The sequence below is a fragment of the Arachis ipaensis genome, chromosome B9 (assembly GCF_059453495.1).
Source record: "Arachis ipaensis isolate K30076 ecotype BB chromosome B9, ASM5945349v1, whole genome shotgun sequence".
Lineage (NCBI taxonomy): Eukaryota > Viridiplantae > Streptophyta > Magnoliopsida > Fabales > Fabaceae > Arachis > Arachis ipaensis.
The window spans coordinates 31,823,261-31,829,529 of NC_142444.1; positions in this window are offsets into that span (position 1 = coordinate 31,823,261).

Sequence of the window (6,269 nt, forward strand, 5' to 3'; positions counted from 1 at the left end):
TATATTAAACCAGAAAAATAGTAAGGCATACTAGGTGTAACTAACTATGCTCATACATCTCTGATTTTCACTCGCCCTTTCTCTTTGCATCAAGCCTTAAGTCCCTTTCAGCCTATCTCTTATCAATTCTCTCACCTTTCACTCGTCTTGTTTCTTCTCAGTCTCAAGTTCTTCCCGTTTCATTTTAGCACCCATATACATGGTCTCACAGTTGATCAGTAACAACAAACACGAGTAATGAAATTCAAACACAACCAAATTCAATTACAGCAATTATGACAGATAGCAGTTAGACAATAATAATCATATAGGCAAACCATATATACAATAAATACACTCAAACAATGTCACATAGTTACAAATGATGCATGTCAATCCTATTGGACATGTGCTCACGCGTCAGTTATGTTTCCAGACTCGACTTGGATAAGCGGGATTCAACCACTGTCCTTACCCGTAGGTTCCATAAACAAGCGGGATTACACCACCATCCTTGCCCGCATACGCATAATAATCACGAAAAAACGGGATTAAACCACCGTCCTTACCGGGACAACTCAACCCAGTTAACAATAATCTCTCATAATTTTTTTATACATTACAAAGCTCATAAATCCCAGTCATTCATCAATTACTCATTTTTATTAACTCGTGAGCGGGATGAAAACTCCGTCCTCACCGCACAATTTAATTTGTAAGCAGGACCACACCTCTCTCCTTACTACAGCTAGGATAAAACCACCATCTCTGCACAATGGTTTACGCATTGAGCAAGCGGGATTATACCAGCATCATTGCCAAGCCAGAAACTCGCATCATATTCACAATCACTATTGTACACATTCCATTCATTCTCGGGATATCATACTCACCCTCGTCATACCTTACTTATAATTAATCATTATTCCTCAATATCACATCTCTCATTAAGACGTGAGTGGGATACGACCACCGTTCTCATCACCATTCTCAATTCCAACTCATTCTTTTCTTTCATCCATGCCATATCAATTCACAATTCAAAACCCAATACTTTTCTTATTAAGTACCAAACTCACATAATCATCAATTATCATAAAAATCATATTTTACTTCATTCATAGTCATAATCATAGTTGTTCCCATCATCTCTCGATATTAATTTACCAGGCTTCTTCCTTAACTCTTCTACCCTCTCGCTCATCCCAAGGCTTAAACATTAGCTATCTTACCTTAAACAGGTATTGCAGAAGTTTACAAGTTTGTCGGAAAGGTCAAACAGTTAAAAATAGAGTCTTGTGTGAAAAACAGGCTAATAAAATCTATCAATACTCTCTTTTTATAACATTTTTTAGTTTTCATTTAATAAAATCTAATCATTCATAAAAATTGGTGCATCCAATCTGAATAATTGGTGGCAGGAATTCTCACACTTCGTACAACTGAACCAACAAGTGCACTGGGTTGTCAAAGTAAAAACTTGAGTGAGTCAGGGTCGATCCCATGAGGATTGTGGTTTGAAGCAAGTTATGGTTATCTTGTAGATCTTAGTCAGGTGAATAGAAGAAGTAGGTATGTTGTTTAAAGCGCATAAAATTAGAATAAGATGGAATTACAATGTTTGATTATAACCAGTGATAAGAAGATGGTTAAGGCTTGAAGATGCTTTGTTCTTCTGGATAATTCTAGTTTTACTGTCTTCTTCAACTGTGAATGATTTCTTCTGTGGCAGGCTGTATGTGATCAACACCGGTTGAGAGGTTGCCAATGCTCCTCCAGATCTGAATCTCAGGGTTAGTGTGGATCCATTCTGGTTGAGGGTGAAGCTTCTGCAGTCCATTGTCCTTAATGATCCTACTCAAAATGCCACAAACAAGGTTGGATCTTCCGGATCAGAGAATGCTGCGCCTTTGGGTTCTAGCCTCTACCACAAAGACTCTAATCTCCCTATACCTCGGCTGAACTGATGTTTCGAGAAGTCCCCAACGAAGTCGTGGATTAGCCGTCTAAGAGATGTATAATCAAGTTAGTGGTTCATCATTGTCCGATGAAAGACGCACTCTGAATCCATGTAGAATGAGATAACCGTGTTCCAGTTCAATGCATTCATAATGATAAAGAGCGAAGATACATCTTAGAATTGAGAATCAAACACGGATTGAAGAGAAACAGTAACACTTTTATTGATCCATAAAACTCAGCGGAGCTCCTCCCCTCAACCTAGGAGGTTTAGAAACTCATACAGATAGAAAATACAATGTAAAATTTGAAATATGCTGGGAGAGATCCTAAACAAGTGTGATCTTCTCCTTTTAATACTAAACTAATGACTAAGGATTACATAAAAAGGGTAAAACAGTCTTTTAGTACTAAAATCCACTTTCAGAGCCCACTTAGTGAGTGTTTGGGCTGAGCATTGATGAGATCCACGTGCTAGGAGGCCTCTAGGGTGTTGAACACTGGATAGGGGGTCCTTTATGGGCGTTGGACGCTGGTCTCTTCTCCTTTAGGCGCTGGACGCCAGAATAGGGCAGGAGGCTGGCATTGGACTCCAGTTTTGGGGCTTCAATTCTGAAGCAAAGTATGAAATATTATATATTGATGGAAAGCTCTGGATGTTAGCTTTGCATAGCCATTGAGAACGCTCCATTTGGATGTCTGTAGCTCCTGAAAAGCTCTTTCGAGTACAAGGAGGTCAGATCTAGATAGCATCTGCAGTACTTTCTCTGCCTCTGAATCAGACTTTTCCTCCAGCTCCTTGATAAACCACTATTTTATGATTTATCTTGTGCTCAATTGAGTAGTTTTTATTAACTCTTTACCCACTTATTCATACTATTCGCATGGTTTTACATTTGCCTTCCTAATTATGTGCTTTGATTGAAAACATGCTTCTTTGACCTTAAGTTCCCTATGTTTAATCCTCTCTTATTACCATTTGATGCCTTGATATGTGTGTTAAGTGATTTTAGAGATTATAGGGCAGGAATGGCTCAGAGGATGGAAAGGAAGCATGCAAAAGTGAAAGGAATACAAGAAGTTGGAGAAACTGCTAAGCTGTCCAACTTAACCTCTCCGCACTCAAACGGCTATAACTTTAGCTACAGAGGTCCAAACGACGCGGTTTCAGTTGTGTTGGAAAGCTAACGTCCGGGGTTTCGATTTGATATATAATATGCCATAGTTGCTTTGACGCTAGGTGACGCGGTCGCATGATCCACGCGGACGCGTTGCAGTGGCGAAAAACCAGCGTGGCAGATTTCTTCTCCAGCGATTTCTGGGCTATTTTCGACCCAGTTTGCGGCCCAGAAAACACATATTAGAGGCTATAAAGTGGGAGAATGCATCCATACATGATAAAGCTTTCATATTCACAATTTTAGGATTTAGATGTAGTTTTTAGAGAGAGAGGTTCTCTCCTCTCTCTTAGGATTAGGATTTAGGATTTCTCTTAGTTTTAGGAGTGCCTCTCAATCCGAGGTTCAATGTTCTTTTTATTTATTTTTTCAATTTAATTTATGAACTTTTCCATGTTAGAATTGATATCTTCATTTAATATAATTTGAGGTATTTCAGAATTATGATTGTTCTCTTTAATTTATTAATGCTCTCTGTTTATCCAAATTATTTTCATTCAAGTAGACTTTTTTTCCCTTTTGGCTTTGGTTGAGTTATTGGAGACACTTGAGTCATCAAACTCATTATTGATTGAAAATTAGAATTCTTCAAGAATTAATTCGAAGTTCCAATAACTCTAGCCTTTCCCAAGGAAAGACTAGGACCTGAGGAATCAAAATTAATTCATCCACTTAACTTACCTTCATAGTTAGAGGTTAACAAAGTGAAAGAAAAATCCAATTCTCATCACAATTGATAAGGATAACTAGGATAGGACTTCCAGTTCTTCATATCTTGCCAAGAGATTTTATTATTGTTAATTTATTTTACTTGTCATTTAAATATACCTATGCCCATTGCCCAAACTCCAAAACCCCAATTTACAAACTTATAACCAATAATACGAACATACCTCCCTGCAATTCCTTGAGAAGACGACCCGAGATTTAAATACTCGGTTATCAATTTATTTAGGGGTTTGTTACTTGTGACAACCAAAACGTTTGTAAGAAAGGTTGATTGCTTGGTTTAGTAACTATACTTACAACGAGAGTTTACTATAACCTCTAAACCATCAATCTTCAGTTCTTCAAAATGGCGCCGTTGCCGGGAGAATTGCAAACGTGTGCCTTATTATTGGTTATTGTAAATATTTGCTTTTTACTTGTTTATTTGTTTTTATTTTGTTTTTTATTTTTGCTTTTTCATAAATTAAGAGGTTATTGGTTTTTATTTAGTTATTAAAATTTTTTTCAAAAATTTGTTTTTGGTGTTCATCTTGATCTTCAAGTTGTTCTTCGTGTTCATCTTGACCTTCAAGTTGTTCTTAGTTGTTCTCTTCGTTTTGGTCTGAAAATTTTAAGTTTGGTGTCATTTTATCTTTTTTCTCTTTCCTCATTTAATTCAAAAATATTTTTTCTCTTTATTTTTATTAAATTTTTGAAATTTCCATTAAAAAAAAATTTCAGATTTGATTTTAAAATTTTTATCTTATCTTATCTTAGTTTTAATTTTCAAAATTCAAATCTTTTTCAAAAATCATATATTTTTCAAAAATATTATCTTTTCTTATTTCAAAAATCAAATTTTCAAATTTTAATATTTAAATTCAAAAATCCAAATTTAAAATTTAAAATTTAAAATTAAAAAAATCAAACCTTTTTCAAAATTTAAATCTTCTTCAAATTTTCATCTTATATTGTTGACTTTTTCAAAATTCAAATTTTTTCAAATTTCAAAATTCAAATTTCAAATTTTCAAAATTTCAAATTTCAAAATTTAAAATTCAGATTTCAAAATTTAATTTTCAAATTCAAAATTTAAATTTCAATAACCTTTTAATTTAAAATTTGTTTTTATTTTTGTTTTTAATTTTTAATTGCTATTATGAGTTCTCACCCCTCTCGCTTTGAGTTTGGTTCCAATGTTGTTAGGAATGGAAATTATAACAGGAACATGTACCAAGGTCAAAACAATCAGAGATGGAAGGAGCCACGAGGATCTGATCGACCCTTCCGGCAACAACACCTTCCACAGTACCACAGACAAAGACCATTCCACGATGCATACCAAGACAATAGCTATGGTGGACCCTTCCGTGACAACCAACATCCACCAAATTACTATAGTCAAGAGACATTCCAGGGGGCATACCAAGATGATAGATATGATGGACCCCCATCATATGCCTATGAACCTCCTCAACACAACTTTGAACCACCACACTCACAAGCCAACTACAACCATTCACCTCCATATGACACTAACCCGTATCCACCATACCAACCACCTTATGAGCCAAATGAACCATACACAGAACCACTACCTTTCCAACACAACTACTCTCACGAACCACCACCTCAATATTCACCATCTCCATATCATTATCAAGATGAACCACCTTCCTATTATGAACCCTCTCTCCCAACCAATGAATCCTCATATCCACCCCAACCTCTAATGGATGACAGACTTCGTGTTATTCTTCAAAGGCAAGAAAGGATGAATAAGAGTGTGCTAAATTTTGCGGCCGCCTTAGGCGAGTTAGTAAATATAATAGCTTCCCAATATCTGAGCACTCAAAGAACTCCCATGGCTACATGTGGAGAATCAAAAGAAGAGCAAAGCATGAATGAGACACTAGAAACTTCGGTGGACAATGAGGAACATGGCTTTGTATTGGAACAAGTGGAGGAAGCCATAATAGTTGCAGAGGAAGAAGTGGTTGAAGACTTAGGAGATGCTGAACCTCCATGGGAAAGTCAGGTTATAAAACCTCCTTCCAAGGCGATTGAAATTGATGCTGAGGAGGGTGTACAACCTCCAATGCATATCATGACTAAGGACTTGGAAGAGGTCGATCAAGAGATGGAGATTAAAGAAGAAGAAGCACAGCCTCCCATGCCCTTGGTGAGCAATGAAGAAGATATTGAATTGGAAGAAAGCTACCAAGAGGAAGATGTTGATATTGAAGAAGCTTGCAAAGAGGTGGAAATTGTCAAAGAAGAACCCAAGGGAATGGAGCTTGAAATCACCTTGCCAAAGTTATTGGAGACCCCTCCCCCTAAGTTTCCATCATCCTTCACAACATTCAAGTGGGTAAAATTCATATCCCTTAGCTTTCTAATTCCACTTGAATATGGGCTACTGGAGACAGATGGTCAACTTAGAGC